At 44.3% G+C, this 20,119-nt stretch overlaps 1 protein-coding gene across 5 annotated transcripts in view; it reads right to left on the bottom strand.

Moving 5' to 3' along the window:
• Positions 1-4,019, bottom strand: part of LOC135508392 (homeobox-containing protein 1-like) — a 29,110-nt gene extending 25,091 nt beyond the window's left edge. For 4 of the 5 annotated variants that reach the window (XM_064928537.1, XM_064928541.1, XM_064928539.1 and 1 more), the window contains exon 1: positions 3,793-4,019. The gene's annotated coding sequence lies outside the window, so the exon portion shown is untranslated. Of the gene's footprint in view, positions 1-3,066; positions 3,752-3,792 lie in introns of those variants that run through there. The other variant, XM_064928538.1, reaches the window with a different exon arrangement.
• Between the last annotated feature and the right edge of the window lie 16,100 nt (positions 4,020-20,119).

Here is a 20,119-nt window from a genome sequence, read left to right as displayed (position 1 = left end):
AGGCTCTGGGGAGGACAGAGGTTTAATACTGCTGAGTTGACTAGCACTGGTCAATTATCTTTATAAATCTCTACTCAGCAGAAAGACCGGAGGGAGAGAGGGATGAAGGGCGGCGTGAAGAGAGAGAGAAATCTATGCCCTGAGAGCCTCATGGCTTTTAAAAAGTTTGTGTGTGTCAGAACACACTCAGCAGAAAAAAAACAAAGTCTTACACATGTACTGAGCATGTTTGAGTCTGACTGGGAGACTTATACTACACAAATGGATGCAACTATTAGCATATTCTGAATGTGAAACCATAGATGCAGTAAAGAGGTCAATGGAACTCAACCCAAGCAATAGAAATGCCATGGAAAGGCGTGGGGGAAAGATCCAGCATCTCCTCATTGCCCCCCAGCAAAATTAGCCTACATTTAGGCTATTGTTTCTGTGTGTATTTCACACCATGTTGAGGCAAACCATTTGAGTTGTAATGCTTGTATGGATGTCAACCCCAATACATGTTCATGTCATCGTCACCAATCAACTGCATTGCAGTTAAAAAACGACTTGGACTACCACCACAGATTTCTGTATGCTAGCTATGCTACCAGCTCATATGAATGGGAGTTAGCATTTAGCAGTCACTTCTTCTAAACCTGAAAAGTAACAACTTCTAAATGATATGCAGTGAAAACAGCCAAACATATCAAAATGGGACTTTAGTAGCCACATTGTCGGTCTGTTACAATACATCAATCATGACTGATTGTGAGATCAGATTGGTTGAGCGTGCGCCAATCCGGCGTCCTTCTCTCCCCCACGGTCTGCATTCCACTGACCTTTTTGTATCTATTGTACCATGTTTGTGCTGGAAACTGCAATGCCAAGGAAATTATAGTCCTCGGGAGCAAAAGATCGTAGCCTGGTCCCAGATCTGTTTGTGCCATCATTCCAACTGTTTGGCATGACAAGGAGTTGAAAGGAGTGGCATGATGGCACGAAAAGACTGTTACACAAGCTAAAAGAGCTTAGCCTGAAGCTACACATTTTTCCATGCCTAATAAACCATTCCAAGCTTGTAAACTGTTTAGTTGAATCGTTAGGACCCCTGGAAAAGAGTAGGTGCCAGGAAGATGTATCTAGCCAGATGTGGAAGGTAGCCACTAGCTCGTAGCATCACAGCAAATGGCAAACTTTCCCTCACTCCCTGTGCCTAGAAACCTTATGGGTTACCAGGTACCTGGTGAAAGGTGGATACTGGGGTGTATTTATTATACACCATCTTCCAACAAAAACAGTTTACAGTTTAGGAACCAATGGAAGCAAACAGAACGAAACGGGGAGAGACCTACCGGAATCTGTCCAATAGAAACTCTTGTTTTCAGTGCAAAACGTTTTCCTTTTGGAGTAAACGGTTTCTGTTGCAAAACAGAATCGGCGTAATGAAAGGGCCTACGCCGCTGGTGAATTTGGTGTCTGTCTGTACTGTGGTTTTGTATTGCGAACACTGACTGCTAATCTAGTCTTGCAACACAGAGCCTACACAGGGAAATGCAATGGGTAACCCAAGTAATGATATACAACTTTTGGACTAGAAGAAGCATGTGCATGCTTAACTAGGGAGACTCAAACATTGACCAGAGTTGGAACAGTTTACTGTCATCCAAAGACAAGTAATTAGTTTAATCAATGACAAACAAACATTTGGTTGACAAGTCAATCTTTAGTTTGTGGTTGTAGTTAAACCAACCTATTTCCCCTGTTAGGGTTGCTTACTTTCAAAAGCTATAGTCAAATGCCTCAAAGTATGTGATGAGAGTGCATAATGTATAAAATAGAATGTTTTATTTCAAAGGGGTATCAGTTTGGTATCAGGTGCGTGTCAAGATTAAAATTAAGTGGGGCTTTCAACATGGAGACTCAAATGACAATCACGGTGAATCAACAGGGAAACGAACGCCCATGCATCATATGGCACGGCCGATACACTCAATCGCACGTGAACAATCTAATAACTCAAACACAGTCCAGACAATTATGCAATGCAAAAACCATATGTATAACCTGTAGATAAACAGCAAGCAAACACCCCAGGGGTAAGAGTTGACAACAGTTTGCTAAGTGTTTGGGGACAGGAGGGGTGTTCAATCACGGTCCAGCTCTGGCTTACTTAGCCAACCTTTGCAAATAGTTCTGTTTGACATGAACTATCTAACCAGTTGAGTATGGCATGGCTTGTGTTCAAAATTCATGTTGCTAGCTAGTGATCTAATATTAGTTGAGTATGGTTGTTCAATGACAAATAGCTACAGGGTACCGTTAATTACTAGCTAGTTAGTAAGCTTGACAAATATATAAACTAATGTTGTAGCCACCGATATAACAATGACACAGATATTTCACCGGATGTGTAAATGTGAAGCATCCTCTTGGCGTTTCCACTCACCACTAAATATGGTAGTGACAGGAAGCCCACTGTCCGGCAGTGGGAGAAGATGGAACGAGATGGATTTAGGCAGAAATTCGGCAAATGTTCTCATCGATGAAACATTTTCTCTCAATACAGTGCTGTTCCCCAAACTAAAATCTGATGGACCAAGTTTTGTAGACATTACCCTTTACAAAGTTTTTTTTTTTTTTTAATCACATTGTTTAGAAGGACTGCAAAGGGAAATGTAGTTATTGCACACGCTAACTTCAGAGTAGGCGTTCCCTAACGAAATATGCGGATACATGCGAGAACACATAAATAATATCTCGCTAGCTCGTGCTTGGTTCTGCCCACTATGACTCATTTGGTCTTATTGGAAATGACAGGCTGTGATCTATCTTGGTTTAGTTATACAAATCTTTGTTGTAGCTATGACATCTCGCTGGTTAGCTAGCTAGTAATATTTACAATCTCTATAGAGCAAGCAGACTTTTCCAACGACTTCATAAAAGCTGACCTGGCATTAGCTATAGAGTGACCACTGACAAAGACCAATCTAACAATGGATAGAAGGCAAGACCAGGGATGTAATTCTTTACGCAAATTCTGTAACAAAACGTTTTTTAAACGGAACAAAACGGGGAGGGTCTTACCTGAATTTGTCCAATATAAACTCTTGTTTTGCTCCCTTTGCTTCTTAAAAACAGTACATGGTTTACTTAATGAATATGCACCACCATTCTAGCCAATGATAGGACACACTGCATGTGAACAGGACAGATAGATACAAAAGATGAGGCCTCTCTATCTGTGACATTATAGCATCTCCCTTTTGAAAGTAGTCAATTTTCTTCTTCATTGTCTGATAGCTCCTAATTCATAGGAATCCCCACCCAGTTGACTACTTTTAAAATGGTGAAAGCGCTCAATAGCAATGTCCATGCTAAAACTGGTTATATCCATGATGGGTCTGTCTCTATGACAACAGGCACAACTCCAAAATAAAGTCATTTTTTCCAAATTACCGAAATGCCACGTGAGGCCAGTTATATCAATGCATTCGTAACAACCTAACCACTACGAAATGTCTAATGTATTACAAGTCTCCGGTAGCAAATTAGCAATTAAATGTTTTGTTGACCAAATTCGACACTCATTGACCTCCAAAGACAAATTATTTACTTCGTGGGCTTATTTTCGTGGACAGATGTTGGGCGGAGTAAAACCTCTCGCCCCTCCTCTACCACTGACCAGCAACGCTTAGCTAGCTCGCTATTAAAGTTAGCTTGCTGACTAGCATTGGGACCAGTGCCAATGACTGCGGGCGAGCCTGCAGAAATACTAGTTATGCTAGCTAACTCACTAGCTGCAAGTCTTACCTTGATCTTAGAATCTAGGGCCCCCGTCCACCACAGCATTTAATAACCCGGTGTTAAATTGGTCCTCGCGACAAGTCCTCTTCTATATCCCCGACACGGGAACAGGCACCAGACGGTTTTCACAATGACAGCCGCCCTCCTCTAGTCTGCTAATTTCATTTCGTGGCGAGATTGATGTGCCTTTGTCTGTCTGACAGTGGCCATATTGACATAGCAAGCGGGGCGAGGTTCCCTGGGATTCGTAGTTTTGGAAATTGCTGTTGCAGCAACGTCCCAGAAACATATGATCTTGAATGCACCCTTGATAAACGCTTTGTTTGTAACAGTATATTCGATTGACTTTGACCGCCCCCTGGCGGACTTGTTGAATAATGAGACAATCAAACTTTATCAGTGATAGAAGTTACTGCTTTCCAAAAAGTTTAGAAAGTTATTCACAAAATTAGTCCGCAATCAACTGCTTTATTGTTAATGTGTTCTCATCGAGTTGTGTGTGTGTGTGCTTATGTGGTCCTGGTCTGAGAGAGAGAGAGAGAGAGAGAGAGACGGTAGCTGAGTGCCTGTTAAGTCTATGGCTAGGGAGAGGGCAAGGGCAGGCTTGGAGTCACAGGCATGCTGCAGGGTAAGAACCAATCACCCTTTCAAGACTAACTTAACAGTAAGCTCTCTATAAGGGAAGAAGCAAAGTGTTAAAACAGACTTTCTCTGTTGGCCATGTTATTGTCTACCAAATCACTACAGGTAAAACTGGAATACTGTGATTGGAGAAAACTCTATTCCATAGACACATTTCAATCTATCACCCTGTTGAAATCATCAACATTCAATTTATCGTATAGCAGTGATGTCATAAAGGAAGGGCGATCATCATAATTAGATTGGGGTGACATGTTAGATGTCCTTTATGACATCATAGCTCACTGTATTGCACAACAGTCCAATCAAACATTTTTAACACCACAACTTGCCTACCTCTTTAGAGAGTAGTTGCTTTTTCAATTTGCTCAGCAACCAAACTGATTGAGAGATGCTTTAAAATGTTGTCTTTGTTAATTTGTTGGTGGCTTTGTTGGTGGCTTTACACAGTCTGGGCGGCAAGCATTTCAAGAGGCCCTGACGCCCCTATTGTCATATTTGGATCCCCATTAGCTTTTTCCGAAGCAGCAGCTATTCTTCCTGGGGCCCACACAAAAATATAAAACACGACAAGTAACAAAACACTGATACGCTGATAGACAAGAACAGTCACACGTTTTTTTTAATATAACAAAGTACTAACAATATAACTAAAGAATAATATGTGTATTAGAGTGTGTCTGTGTGTGTGTATCATTTCTCAATCCCTATTGTGCCATGATGTTGTTTTATACATTTTTTAAAGGTAAATTTGCTGTTTGCTTGAGGAATTGGAGATGGATGAGAGTTACATGTGATTATGGCTCTGTATAACACTGTGCATTGCCGTGAATTCGTTTTGGACTTGGGGACTGTGAAGGGACCCCTGGTGGCATGACTTGTGGGGTATGTATGGGTGTCTGAGTTATATATTATTTCTCATAAAAAAGTTGAAGATAAGCAGTTAATATCTTGTCAACCCTCTGCCGACGGACATGATTGTCCTGTTCTAGCTCCTAGCCAACTTTGTAGTCATTTTTTTAAACATATTTTGCTCAATAAAGTTTTTTTGCATTATTACCTACAGACAAAAATAACTTTGGGATATTAGATCAGTGGTCACTGACCAGCATTTAGATCATAAATTAGACTTCCCTGAATTGGATACTTTGTTTAAACTTCCTGAGGCAGCTCCATTCATCCCGGGAGCTGCTCCAAGATGCAGTAGCAGTAGAAGAGGAAAAATAAGTGGGCTCGTAATCAGACTCAGGAGATGTGCATACCAACTACAGCTTCCAAGAAAATTACTCGGTAAGTTCAGTCCCTGGACTATAAAGTCGATGAGCTCAGAGCGAGGATCTCCTTCCAGAGAGACATTAGGGACTGTTACATACTCTGTTTTTACGGAATCATGGCTCCCTCTGGATATACTTTCCCTGTCCATTCAGCCAGCAGGGTTCTTCATCCATTGTGAGGACAGGAAGAACAAACTCTCCAGGAAAAAGAAAGGTGGAGGTGTATGTTTCATGATTAACTGCTCATGGTATGTTTGTGGTAACATACTGCAACTCAAGTCAATCAATCAATCAAATGTATTTATGAAGCCCCTTTTACATCAGCCGATGTTACAAAATGCAATACAGAAACCCAGCCTAAAACCCCAAACAGCAAGCAATGCAGAGTAGAAGCACTGTGGCTAGGAAGAAACTTAGAGAGGAACCAGGCTCTGAGGGGTGGCCAGTCCTCTTCTGGCTGTGCCGGGTGGAGATTATAACAGTACATGGCCAAGATGTTCAAATGTTCATAGATGACCAGCAGGGTCAAATAATAATCACAGTGGTTGTCGAGGGTGCAACAGTTCAGCACTTCAGGAGTTGATTTCAGTTGGCTTTTCATAGCCGATCATTCAGAGTTAGAGACAGCAGGTACGGTAGAGAGAGAGAGAGTCGAAAACAGCAGGTCCGGGACAAGGTAGAACCAGGTGAACAGGTCAGGGTTCCATAGCCGCAGGCAGAACAGTTGAAACTGGAGCAGCAGCATGATCAGGTAGATTGGGGACAGCAAGGAGTCATCAGGCCAGGTAGTCCTGAGGCATGGTCGTAGGGCTCAGGTCACCAGAGAGAAGAGAAAGAGAGAAATATAGAGAAAGAAAGAGAGAGAATTAAAAGGAGCATACTTAAATTCACACAGGACACCGGATAAGACAGGAGAAATACTCCAGATATAACAGACTCACCCTACTCCCCGACACATAAACTATTGCAGCATAATTACTGGAAGCTGAGACAGGAGGGGTTGGGAGACACTGTGGCCCCATCCGACTATACACCCGGCCGGGGCCAACCAGGCAGGACCCCAAACACTTTGCCAAAGTCCTTTTGTTCTCCCAATCTGGAATACCTCACCATCAAATGCCGGCTGCATTACCTCCCAAGATAATTTTATTCGGTCATTGTCATAGCAATGTACATTACCCCCATGCCAACACTGCGACGGCTCTCAAGGAACTACATTGGGCCTCCCGAGTGGCACAGTGGTCTAAGGCACTGCATCGCAGTAAGAGCTGTACCACTAGAGATTCTGGGTTCGAGTCCATGCTCTGTCGTAGCTGGCCGGACCGGGAGACCCATGGGGTGGCGCACAATTGGCCCAGCATCATTAGGGAGGTGAGGGTTTGAACGGCAGGGATGTTCTTGTCCCATCGCGCACTAGCAACTTCTGTGGCGGGCCGGGCGCAGTGCACGCTGATACGGTCTCCGGGTGTACAATGTTTCCTCCAACACGTTAGTGCGGCTGGCTTCCGGGTTAAGTGGGCATTGTCTCAAGAAGCAGTGAGGCTTGGTTGGGTTGTGTTTCGGAGGACGCACGGCTCTCGACCTTCGCCTCTCCTGAGTCCATATAGGAGGTGTCGTGTCTTTGGCTATGCCGGATTAAGTGATATGACATGCTATTCTATAAAATCCTTTCTCCGTAATCAATATTACCTGATTGAGCTAATCATGTAAATGTAATTAGCTAGAGAGTCGGGGCACCACGAAATAATATTTATATAGCTGTTATCTTCCGAATAAACTCTTAAAGACCTAGTAATATTTTACATCAATAGCAGTCGATATTAATCGTCACCTTAATTCAGTCTCATCTGAAAGTTGTAAATTCTTGGTTATCTTCACGAACCCTGGCTAACAAGTTGAATCAGCAATACAAAATTGGGTTTAATTATTTATTTACTAAATCCCAAAATAATCAAACAGAAATCCATATACACAGAATTAATCATACCTTGATTACAAATTACGTCATAAAGGAAACTGTCCCTAGCGGGCGGAACAGATATGACAGCTGGTTACACAAAAGAAAAGGGCTGGGTTTGAGTGAAAGAGCGGGAAGACTGAGGACGTCCGGATATGCTACTTATTTTACTTTCTTAACATGCACAGAAATAAACCACATCCATGTTCTCCTTTTGGTAGGTATTTTCATTATTAAACATGCAATGAACTACACAGAGGGAAAAGTACACTGTGCATTCAGCACCACGGACAGAACTCTTGTTAACGGCTATGTGCAAAAACACAAGAAAGAGAGGGAGCTCAACATTACATCTAAACTACTCAATCAGTGTGAGGAGTGAAGTCTCTGATGGGCATTGACTAGAGCAGTGAAGTCAGGTATGGTTTCTGACATCACTATGTGCAGGATTGCTGAGAGGTGAGTCAGTAAGAGATGATCTGTGCCTTGTTATATTTCATCGCTGAAAATGTCTGTCACAAAAATGTCACATACATAGGTTGGCTCAAACAGTACAAACATCTTCTGAGCATGACTCCTAATCTTTGGAAAGTATTGTTCATCGAGCGATAGAACCTCATCAGTAACATTGTTTTGAATAGTTCTCCAATCACTGCATCAGACTGAAGATTGATAAGCTGAAGTTTGCAAGTCAGTGGGAGTGTTATCCACATTGAAGGTGAAAGGAGAGGAAACCAACACCATGTCATTTTCCAACACTTTCAAATCCTCAAAATGACGAGAAAACTCACCGTTCAAAGCAGCAGCGATGTATACTTCTCCCGCTGGTCATCTTTATCTTGGCCAGGTCGCAGTTGCAAATGAGAACTTGTTCTCAACTAGCCTACCTGGTTAAATAAAGGTGAAATAAAAAATAAATAAAAAAATAAACAGACTAGTATTGTGGGAAGGTGGGTGAGATGGCTTCTACTTGGTGGGTCAGGAGGAGTAATTTTGCCTTGAAGGCTTTGACAAGGATGTAAATCTGATGTGCAAAAAGGCCCTTCCCATGTAGTTTGGAATTCAGTTCATTCATGAGAGCCATAATGTCCACGGTGAAGGCAAAATCAGCCAACTATTCTTTATCTTGTCCACATATTTTCCATTCATCTCCAAAATCTCAGCAATCTTCAGGTCCCATACCCTTTTAAGCATCTTTCCCGAACTCAGCAATCTCACGTTTGTGTGGTAGGGGAGATCTGCAAGACCCAACTCTGTCACTTCCAACAGTGAGACAAACTGCCTGTGCTTTAAAGATTTTGCTCTTATGAAGTTTACCAATTTAGTGACTTTATCCACAGCATGACTCATTTTCAGAACACATTTACAGAGCACCTGAATAATGCAATGCAGGAAAATCATTTTCTGACCTGGGTTCAGCTCAGCTACTTGATCGTTGTATCCTTTTCAAAAGGCCATGTTTTTTCCTGTCAAGTTTGGTCACCCATCAGGGGTCACATTGGATAACTTTTCAAAACTCAGTCCCAGCTTTGCCACACACTTATTCAAACCTCTACAAGAGGTTTTACCAGATCTAATGTGTTATATTCTCCGACATTCATTTCACATTTCCACAAACTTCAAAGTGTTTCCTTTCAAATGGTATCAAGAATATGCATATCATTGCTTCAGGTCCTGAGCTACAGGCAGTTAGATTTGGTTGTTATTTAGGAGAAAATTGGAAAAAAAAGGGGCGGATCCTTAAGAGGTTCCTCCTCCAATACATCTTTCCCTGTGGTTGTGCTGACTGCATTCACTGCATTGAAGCAAGCTCCTCTGTCATTTCAAAGTCTGGGGTTATGCCACGTAAGAATATCAACAACTGCACGTCATCCCTCTTTTACACTACTACTACTCTCTGTTTATCATATGTGCATAGTGACTTTAACCTTACCTACATGTACATACTACCTCAATTAGCCCGACTAACCTGACTGTATATAGCCTCGCGACTGTATATAGCCTCGCTACTGTATATAGCCTCGCCCTGTTATTTTTCACTGTCTTTTTACTGTTGTTTTTATTTCTTTACTTATCTATTGTTCACCTAATAACTATGTTTTACTTACTTACAAATCTCAGGGCCGGTAAGTAAGCATTTGACTGTGAGGTCGACACCTGTTGTATTCGGCGCACGTGACAAATACACTTTGATTTGATTTGAACTGTGCCGTGTCATTTGCATCACTGCTCTCATCCAGGACCAAGGAGAAATAGGTGAAATCCTTTACCGTGTCTTTCAACTGCTGTTCCATATTCTCTGAGATGTCCTCAATACGCCGTGTCACTGTTCGTCTTGACAGGGAAACATTTTCAAACAGCTCTTTCACTCTCAGGCTCTTATCTTGTCATTGCTGCAGAGTAAATTAAACATTCTTTAATGAATTCGCCTTTAGTGAATGGCTTGCTATGTTTAGCAATTTTGCGGGACAGTACATACAGTTGAAGTCAGAAGTTTGCATACATCTTAGCCAAATACATTTAAATTCAGTTTTTCACAATTCCTGACATTTAATCCTAGTAAAAAATTCCCTGTCTTCGGTCAGTTAGGATCACCACTTTAGTTATGTGAAATGTCAAAATAAAAGTAGAGTGAATGATTTATTTCAGCTTTTATTTCTTTCATCACATTCCAAGTGGGTCAGAAGTTCACATACACTCAATCAGTATTTGGTAGCATTGCCTTTAAATTGTTTAACTTGGGTCAAATGTCTCGGGTAGCCTTCCACATTCCTCCTGACAGAGCTGGTGTAACTGAGTCAGGTTTGTAGGCCTCCTTCCTCGCACATGCTTTAGCAGTTCTGCCCACAAATTTTCTATAGGATTGAGGTCAGGGCTTTGTGATGGCCACTCCAGGACCTTGACTTTGTTGTCCTTAAGCCATTTTGCCACAACTTTGGAAGTATGCATGGGGTCATTGTCCATTTGTAAGAACCATTTGCGACCAAGCTTTAACTTCCTGACTGATGTCTGGGATGTTGCTTCAATATAACCACATCATTTTCCTACCTCATGATGCCATCTATTTGGTTAAGTGCACCAGTCCCCCCTGCAGCAAAGCCCCCCACAACATGATGCTGCCACACCCGTGCTTCACGGTTGGAATGGTGTTCATCTATTTGGTTAAGTGCACCAGTCCCCCCTGCAGCAAAGCCCCCCACAACATGATGCTGCCACACCCGTGCTTCACGGTTGGAATGGTGTTCTTCAGCTTGCAAGCCTCACCCTTTTTCCTACAAACATAACGATGGTAATTATGGCCAAACAGTTCTATTTTGTTTCATCAGACCAGAGGACATTTCTCCAAAAACTACGATCTTTGTCCCCATGTGCAGTTGCAAACCGTAGTCTGGCTTTTTTATGGCGGTTTTGGAGCAGTGGCTTCTTCCTTGCTGAGCAGCCTTTCAGGTTATGTCGATATAGGACTTGTTTTACTGTGGATATAGATACTTGTGTACATGTTTTTCATCTTCACAAAGTCCTTTGCTGTTGTTCTGGAATTGATTTTCACTTTTTGCACCAAAGTACTTTCATCTCTAGGAGACAGAACTCGTTTCCTTCCTGAGCTGTATGACAGCTGCGTGGTCCCATGGTGCTTATACTTGCGTACTATTGTTTGTACAGATGAATGTGGTACCTTCAGGTGTTTGGAAATTGTTCCCAAGGATGAACCAGACTTGTAAAGGTCTACAATTTATTTTCTGAGGTCTTGGCTAATTTATTTTGATTTTCCCATGATGTCAAACAAAGAGGCACTGACTTTGAAGGTAGTCCTTGAAATACATCCACAGGTACACCTCCAATTGACTCAAATGATGTCAATTAGCCTATCAGAAGCTTCTAAAGTCATGACATAATTTTCTGGATTTTTCCAAGCTGTTTAAAGGCACAGTCAACTTAGTGTGTGTAAACTTCTGACCCACTGGAATTGTGATACAGTGAATTTTAAGTAAAATAATCTGTCTGTAAACAATTGTTGGAAAAGGTACTTGTGTCATGCACAAAGTAGATGTCCTAACTGACTGGCCAAAACTATAGTTTGTTAACAAGAAATTTGTGGAGTGGTTGAAAAACGAGTTTTAATGACTCCAACCTAAGTGTATGTAAACGTCCGACTTCAACTGTAGCTAGCTCTCGCAATTCTGTAATTTGCTGAATGCAGTTTTGAATTGGTATGATATACAGTGGGGAGAACAAGTATTTGATACACTGGTTTTCCTACTTACAAAGCATGTAGAGGTCTATAATTTTATCATAGGTACACTTCAACTGTCAGAGACGGAATCTAAAACAAAAATCCAGAAAATCACATTGTATGATTTTTAAGTAATTAATTTGCATTTTATTGCATGACAAGTATTTGATCACCTACCAACCAGTAAGAATTCCGGCTCTCACAGACCTGATAGTTTTCCTTTAAGAAGCCCTCCTGTTCTCCTCTCATTACCTGTATTAACTGCACCTGTGTGAACTTGTTACCTGTATAAAAGACACCTGTCCACACACTCAATCAAACAGACTCCAAACTCTCCACAATGGCCAAGACCAGAGAGCTGTGTAAGGACATCAGGGTTAAAATTGTAGATCCTCACAAGGTTGGGATGGGCTATAGGGACAATAGGCAAGCAGCTTGTTGAGAAGGCAACAACTGTTGGCGCAATTATTAGAAAATGGAAGAAGTTCAAGATGACGGTCAATCACCCTCGGTCTGGAGCTCCATGCAAGATCTCACCTCGTGGGGCATCAATGATCATGAGGAAGGTGAGGGATCAACCTAGAACTACACGGCAGGACGTGGTCAATGACCTGAAGAGAGCTGGGACCACAGTCTCAAGGAAAACCATTAGTAACACACTACGCCGTCATGGGTTAAAATCCTGCAGCGCACGCAAGGTCCCCCTGCTCAAGCCAGCACATGTCCAGGCCCGTCTGAAGTTTGCCAATGACCATCTGGATGATCCAGAGGAGGAATGGGAGAAGGTCATGTGGTCTGATGAGACAAAAATAGAGCTTTTTCCACTCGCCGTGTTTGGAGGAAGAAGAAGGATGAGTACAACCCCAAGAACACCATCCCAACTGTGAAGCATGGAGGTGGAAACATCATTCTTTGGGGATGCTTTTCTGCAAAGGGGAGAGGACGACTGCACCTTATTGAGGGGAGGATGGATGGGGCCATGTATCGCGAGATCTTGGCCAACAACCTCCTTCCCTCAGTAAGAGCATTGAAGATGGGTCGTGGCTGGGTCTTCCAGCATGACAACGACCCGAAACACACAGCCAGGGCAACTAAGGAGTGGCTCCGTAAGAAGTATCTCAAGGTCCTGGAGTGGCCTAGCCAGTCTTCAGACCTGAACCCAATAGAAAATCTTTGGAGGGAGCTGAAAGTCCGTATTGCCCAGCGACAGCCCCGAAACCTGAAGGATCTGGAGGTTTGTATGGAGGAGTGGACCAAAATCCCTGCTGCAGTGTGTGCAAACCTGGTCAAGAACTACAGGAAACATATGATCTCTGTAATTGCAAACAAAGGTTTCTGTACCAAATATTAAGTTCCGCTTTTCTGATGTATCAAATACTTATGTCATGCAATAAAATGCAAATTAATTACTTAAAAAATCATACAATGTGATTTTCTAGATTTTTGTTCTATATTCCGTCTCTCACAGTTGATGTGTACCTATGATAAAAATGACAGACCTCTACATGCTTTGTAAGTAGGAAAACCTGCAAAATCGGCAGTGTATCAAATACTTGTTCTCCCCACTGTATATAGCCTGGTTATTGTTACTACTTATTTTATTTTTTACTTAAGTTTATTTAGTAAATATTTTCTTAACTATTTCTTGAACTGCATTGTTGGTTAAGGCCTTGTAAGTAAGCATTTCACTGCAAGGTCTACACCTGTTATTTGACATTTGACAAATACTATTTGATTTGATGTATCTCACAGGAGAAAGCATCTGAGCAAGCAAAACAGCGCCCCTCTGTCTCTACGTGTAAGCCATCTATCTGGTGCTGTCTGGTCCAAATGAGTATGACATTGTTGCCGGCCGTAGCGTTGAAGGGAAGCCAGCTAGCATCTGGCCTCCCTTGATAAAAAAAAAAGTATAAATAATTTGCCAATCATTGTTGAGCTAAACTGAGCAAGCTCAAATGTGATTGGTCCTGGCACACCCCCGAAAATGTCAAGGGAAGCCAGCTTGGATTTGGCGTCACTCCTATCAAATCCCATTGAGAGCATACATCATTAACAGAAAATCTGAATTTGTTGCATCTTGTTGTGTTGTTGGCCTCCGGTGGCTAGCCAGCTAGCTAAAATTGTCCCTTTCCTAAATTAGCCATGGATGGAGATGGGGATCCATACTGGCCAATGATTATAATAGAGATTCTGATCCAACCACTAATTCATACATTGTTGTGCCCCTGGCTCGAGAGGAAGGAAATTAGATGTAGGAGGATAATGTTAACTAGCTAACGTTGCCCATGATTGGAGGTTAGGCTAGCCAGCAAGAATTTTAACCAGGTAGCCTAGGACAACAAATAATAAAAGCATGTACTGTATGACAGAGTGATAGACTGTTTCGTCACCCACATCATATTTAGCTGATGTTGATTGGACAAAATTGTTTTTGGTATATTTTAGTTGTTACTGTATTAGACTAAGCAGAGGTTATTTTGATGTTGAAATGGTGCTGGAATAGTGGAGGCGGCTCCTGTTTTCCTTGCGACTTACAGTAACTCTCTGTGGTTCTAAATCAATAGTTGTTTAGAGGTCTGAAAATGTCGTGAACATCAACTTGCTTGACCATGCTGTAGGTCATGTAACTGTCTGTTGCTGTACATGCAATATGCTTTGTAGACTTCACTGGACAGAGGTTGCTATCCAAGTGACACAGCGGTCTAAGACACTAGAGGCATCACCTGGTTCGATCCCGGGCTGTATCACAACCAGCCGTGAACTGGAGTCCCATAGGGCAGCGCACAATTGGCCCAGTGTCGTCTAGGTTAGGGTTTGGACGGGGGGGGGGGGGGGGGCGTCATTGTAAAATAAGATTTTGTTCTGAACTGACTTGCCTAGTTAAATAAAATAAAACAAAGGTATAGTTGAATTCATTCTGCCACTGTGTCTTCTTATTGTCCTGGCCTTCAGGCCTATGTCACACGGCATGAGGGGAGGGGGAGCTATGCCAGTGATTGTACCACGCACCACTACGGTTCTAAACGGGATTTTCCAGCAGGGCTATCCAGCAAATTAGCACAGCCATTGAATTGTTTATTTATCTAGGCAAGTCAGCTAAGAACAATTTCTTATTTACAATGACGGCCTATGCAGGCCAACCCATAACCCGGACAACACTGGGCCACCCTATAGGAGAGGAGTGGACCAACAGCCTGATCAACTCTATGCGAAGATGTGGCGGGCTGTATGAGGCAAATGGTTGTCCCACCAGATACTGACTGGTTTTCTGATCCACATCCCTACCTGTTGTAAAAGGAGTCTGTGTCTAACAGATGCATATCTGTATTCCCAGTCATGTGACATCCATAGATTAGGGCCTAATTCATATATATATATATATATATAATTCATTTATTTCAATTGACTGATTTCCTTATGTGAACTGTAGCTCAGTGAAATCTTTGAAATGGTTGTGTTTATTAAAAAAAGTTGCGTTTATTTTTTGTTCAGTGTAACATTACATTGAACAACAAAGCAGCTTTCGGCATGTTTTGTTATTTCAGTATAACAAACAAGTTGTCTCTTTTACAATGGGGGTCGATTGAAAATATTTATCCCTAATTTGCGGGCGTGGTCGAGAAGTATTCCTTATTATTACGTGAATATCGACTCGGGAGTATTTGTGTAACCATGTAAACAACTAAACATTTGAAAAGTCGTGACCTATGTTGATTTTGATTGACGGCAGCTTGAATAAATTCAACAATTGGAACAGCAGATGTCGCCAAATAGCATTAATTTCACAAATCTACAAAATCTCAATAATGGCTCAGTATGTTTGAACACACCAATGAAAAGGGCCTACCCTTTAAGTGTGTCCTCATTGTGGGTTTGACCATTTCAGACATGGCTCGGATGAGCTGAAAATAACTTTCTGTAGATAACAGACAGGATAGACACCAGAAGATGGAATGTGTGTTTCTTTATTTCGCCCAAGTCACTGAGAGCAAAACAATTCACCTGGCCATGAGCCATCCTTCCTTCCATGTACTGCGATCCATCTGGAAGGGTCTATCCCAGAGCCTCCACAAAGCAGGGCCCAGATATTCCACATCTCCTTAACAGCACAGGTCAGCTAATCCCTGAGACAACAATTACGTCAGCTGGCCAGAGCAACGCGCACATTCATTCACTCGCGCAAATATATTCTGAAAGCATGCACACTGATGCAAATACATACGCACACACAGCATGGGTGTGTACAAGCAGTTGCCGAGAAGCAGGAACACACACGCACGCACGCCAGTCACCCAGAGGGGTGGACTCGGCTTGGAGTGGCATGGTGTTCTGTCTGGAAATAAATCCAGCCGCCTTAAGAGGAGGACAGTGGAGAAACCCTGTCAAGCAAACAGGCTTCATGCTGCATGTCAGTAGTATACAGCGGCTTCCTCCCTTCCATCTGCACTCATCTCAACGTATGTGATTGGGGATAGACGTAGTTCTTTCTGATCAGTGCCAATTAAATAAAGGAAACAAGGAGAGAAAGCCACTTTACACTGTTAGGATGCACCCAGTCTCCCTTCAGAACAGGGCCTGTATTCATAAGCAGTTCCATAGTAGAAGTGCTGATCTAGGATCAGCTTAAACCCGGTCCATGTAAACTTAATCAATTGCCTATGAGCTAAAAGATAACTGATCCTAGATTATTACTCCTACTCCGAGAAGCTTTATGAATATGGGCCCAGGTAAAGAGATCATATGGGCTGTTCTGCAGAGAAAGTTCATCTAAATAACACAAACTTGTTTGGCTGATATCATACTTCATTTGCAGATGCTTTTATCCAAAGCACCTTGTATGTGGCCCATGCAATAATCATTCAAACACACAACTTAAGCGCCTAATGTATGTATGGCTCAATGATATGATAGGATGCAGGCAGTATTCGGACAGTGAGGAGGTTATGAGAAGAATACATGCTCATGTTAAGGGTAAAAAAAAGTTTCTCTTTCACAATACAGACATAACAGAGAAACACTCCCTGTGGTTGTCATCAACCATTACATAGTATTCAGACTGAAGACGACAACATTACAGTGCATTATGTGTACAGGCCAGACTGAGGAAGAAGCATCACACACCACTGAGCTAACACATTTAAATTCCCTTTTCTACTGCTTAGCTAGACACATGAGATAAATGCCTGTATGCCACCAGCTCTAAAATCAGGTTAACATGAAAACAGTCAGATATCAAACAAAAGCTTTCCCTTGAGAAAAAACTATTGAAAATTCCATTGACGAAAGAAACAGAACGTTATGGCTGAAATGGTGAAACTGATGGAATGTTTGTTTTGTACGTGGATATCCTGGGACAGAATGGAATAGCTATGGACACCAGATATGTATATATGGAATGCTCAACAGGGAGTGGATGTGTGACGTGTATGTGATCAGTGTCTGGACCTTAACACACCTGACAAACACACACGGCAAAGGAAAAAACACACGGGGGCATTTTGGATATTCAGATAGAAATATGCTATGTAGAACAAATATGCCTCCGACATGTAGAGTAAGGAATCACGTCGGCTCTATTCGTGGTATTTCTATCTGCAACATTTGGCTACGGAACGTGGCCCTGGTTGAGGAAATAGGTCCCATATGTTGAGTGAGATTATGAGATGAGCTCCACCTGATGGAATGAGCGAGTGTATGAGTGTGTGTGGATGTGTCAGGTCATACTGCTCAGAGAGAGGACAGGAGAAAGAGGAGCACAGGAGGAGAGGGGGGAGAGGAGGCAGAGGACAGGAGAAACTTTTTTAAGCACAGGAAGAGGGAAGAAATTGGCAGAGGACAGGAGAATTATTCAGCACAGGAGGAGATACTTTGTAGGCAGAGGACAGGAGAAAGGAGCACAGGAGGTCTCTAGAGGGGAGAGGAGAAATTTTTTCAGAGGACAGGAGAAAGGAGGAGCACAGGAGAGGGGAGGAGGCAGAGGACAGGAGAAAGAGGAGCACAGGAGGAGAGGGGATTCTCGATTGAGAGGAGGATATGTTTATTTTTGAACAGAGGACATTGAAGATTTTGCACAGGAGGAGAGGGTCGAGGAGGCAGAGGACAGGAGAAAGAGGAGCACAGGAGGAGAGGGGGAGGGGGGCAGAGGACAGGAGAAAGATCAGGTTCAGGAGAATGGGAGCACAGGAGGAGCACAGGGGAGAGGGAGGCAGAGGACAGGAGAAAGAGGAGCACAGGAGGAGAGGGAAGGGAGGCAGAGGACAGGAGAAAGATGCTGCACAGGAGTTTGAGAGGGGAGAGGAGGCAGAGGACAGGAGAATGGGCACAGGAGGAGAGGGGGAGAGGAGGCAGAGGACAGGAGAATTGGAGCACAGGAGGAGAGGGGGAGAGGAGGCAGAGGACAGGAGAAAGAGGAGCACAGGAGGAGAGGGGGAGAGGAGGCAGAGGACAGGAGAAACAGGAGCACAGGAGGAGAGGGGGAGAGGAGGCAGAGGACAGGAGAAGAGGAGCACAGGAGGAGAGGGGGAGAGGAGGCAGAGGACAGGAGAAGAGGAGCACAGGAGGAGAGGGGAGAGGAGGCAGAGGACAGGAGAAAGAGGAGCACAGGAGGAGAGGGGGAGAGAGGAGGACAGAGAAAGTCAGGAGAAAGAGGACAGGAGAAGAGGAGCACAGGAGGAGAGGGGAGAGGAGGCAGAGGACAGGAGAAAGAGGAGCACAGGAGGAGTCTTCTCCTTGTATGAGCTGAGGACAGGAGAAAGAGGAGCACAGGAGGAGGGGGGAGATTTGGCAGAGGACAGGAGAAAGAGGAGCACAGGAGGAGATCGGGAGAGGAGGCAGAGGACAGGAGAAAGTTTAAAGCACAGGAGGAGATGGGAGGTAGGCAGAGGACAGGAGAAACTTCTTCACAGGAGGAGAGGGGAGAGGTGGCAGAGGACAGGAGAAAGAAGGCGCACAGGAGGAGAGGGGAGAGGAGGCAGAGGACAGGAGAAATAGGAGCACAGGAGGAGAGGGGGAGAGGAGGCAGAGGACAGGAGAAAGAGGGCACAGGAGGAGAGGGGAGAGAGGCAGAGGACAGGAGTAGGACAGGAGAGTTTGCTGCAGAAGAGCACAGGAGGAGAGGGGGAGAGGAGGCAGAGGACAGGATTGAGGAGCACAGGAGGAGAGGGGGAGAGGAGGCAGAGGACAGGAGAAAGAGGAGCACAGGAGGAGAGGGGGAGAGGAGGCAGAGGACAGGAGAAGAGGAGCACAGGAGGAGAGGGGGAGAGGAGGCAGAGGACAGGAGAAACAGGAGCACAGGAGGAGAGGGGAGGGAGGCAGAGGACAGGAGAAGGTCAGGAGGAGAGGGAGAGGAGGCAGAGGACAGGAGAAAGAGGAGCACAGATGGAATGAGGGGGCAGAGGACAGGAGAAGAGGACAGGAGGATGTGGAGAGGGAGGTCAGGGACTGAGGGGGAGGAGAGGGGAGAGGACAGGAGAAAGAGGAGCACAGGAGGAGGGGGAGAGGAGGCAGAGGACAGGAGAAGAGGAGCACAGGAGGAGAGGGGGAGAGGAGGCAGAGGACAGGAGAAAGAGGAGCACAGGAGGAGAGGGGGAGAGGAGGCAGAGGACAGGAGAAAGAGGAGCACAGGAGGAGAGGGGGAGAGGAGGCAGAGGACAGGAGAAAGAGGAGCACAGGAGGAGAGGGGAGAGGAGGCAGAGGACAGGAGAAAGAGGAGCACAGGAGGAGGGGGGAGAGGAGGCAGAGGACAGGAGAAAGAGGAGCACAGGAGGAGAGGGGGAGAGGAGGCAGAGGACAGGAGAAAGAGGAGCACAGGAGGAGAGGGGGAGAGGAGGCAGAGGACAGGAGAAAGAGGAGCACAGGAGGAGAGGGGGAGAGGAGGCAGAGGACAGGAGAAAGAGGAGCACAGGAGGAGAGGGGGAGAGGAGGCAGAGGACAGGAGAAAGAAGAGCACAGGAGGAGAGGGGAGAGGAGGCAGAGGACAGGAGAAAGAGGAGCACAGGAGGAGAGGGGGAGAGGAGGCAGAGGACAGGAGAAAGAGGAGCACAGGAGGAGAGGGGGAGAGGAGGCAGAGGACAGGAGAAAGAGGAGCACAGGAGGAGAGGGGGAGAGAGGAGGCAGAGGACAGGAGAAAGAGGAGCACAGGAGGAGAGGGGGAGAGGAGGCAGAGGACAGGAGAAAGAGGAGCACAGGAGGAGAGGGGGAGAGGAGGCAGAGGACAGGAGAAAGAGG

Source organism: Oncorhynchus masou, chromosome 21, assembly GCF_036934945.1.
Source record: "Oncorhynchus masou masou isolate Uvic2021 chromosome 21, UVic_Omas_1.1, whole genome shotgun sequence".
Classification (NCBI taxonomy): Eukaryota; Metazoa; Chordata; class Actinopteri; order Salmoniformes; family Salmonidae; genus Oncorhynchus; species Oncorhynchus masou.
This window is presented reverse-complemented; position numbering and strand designations above follow the sequence as displayed.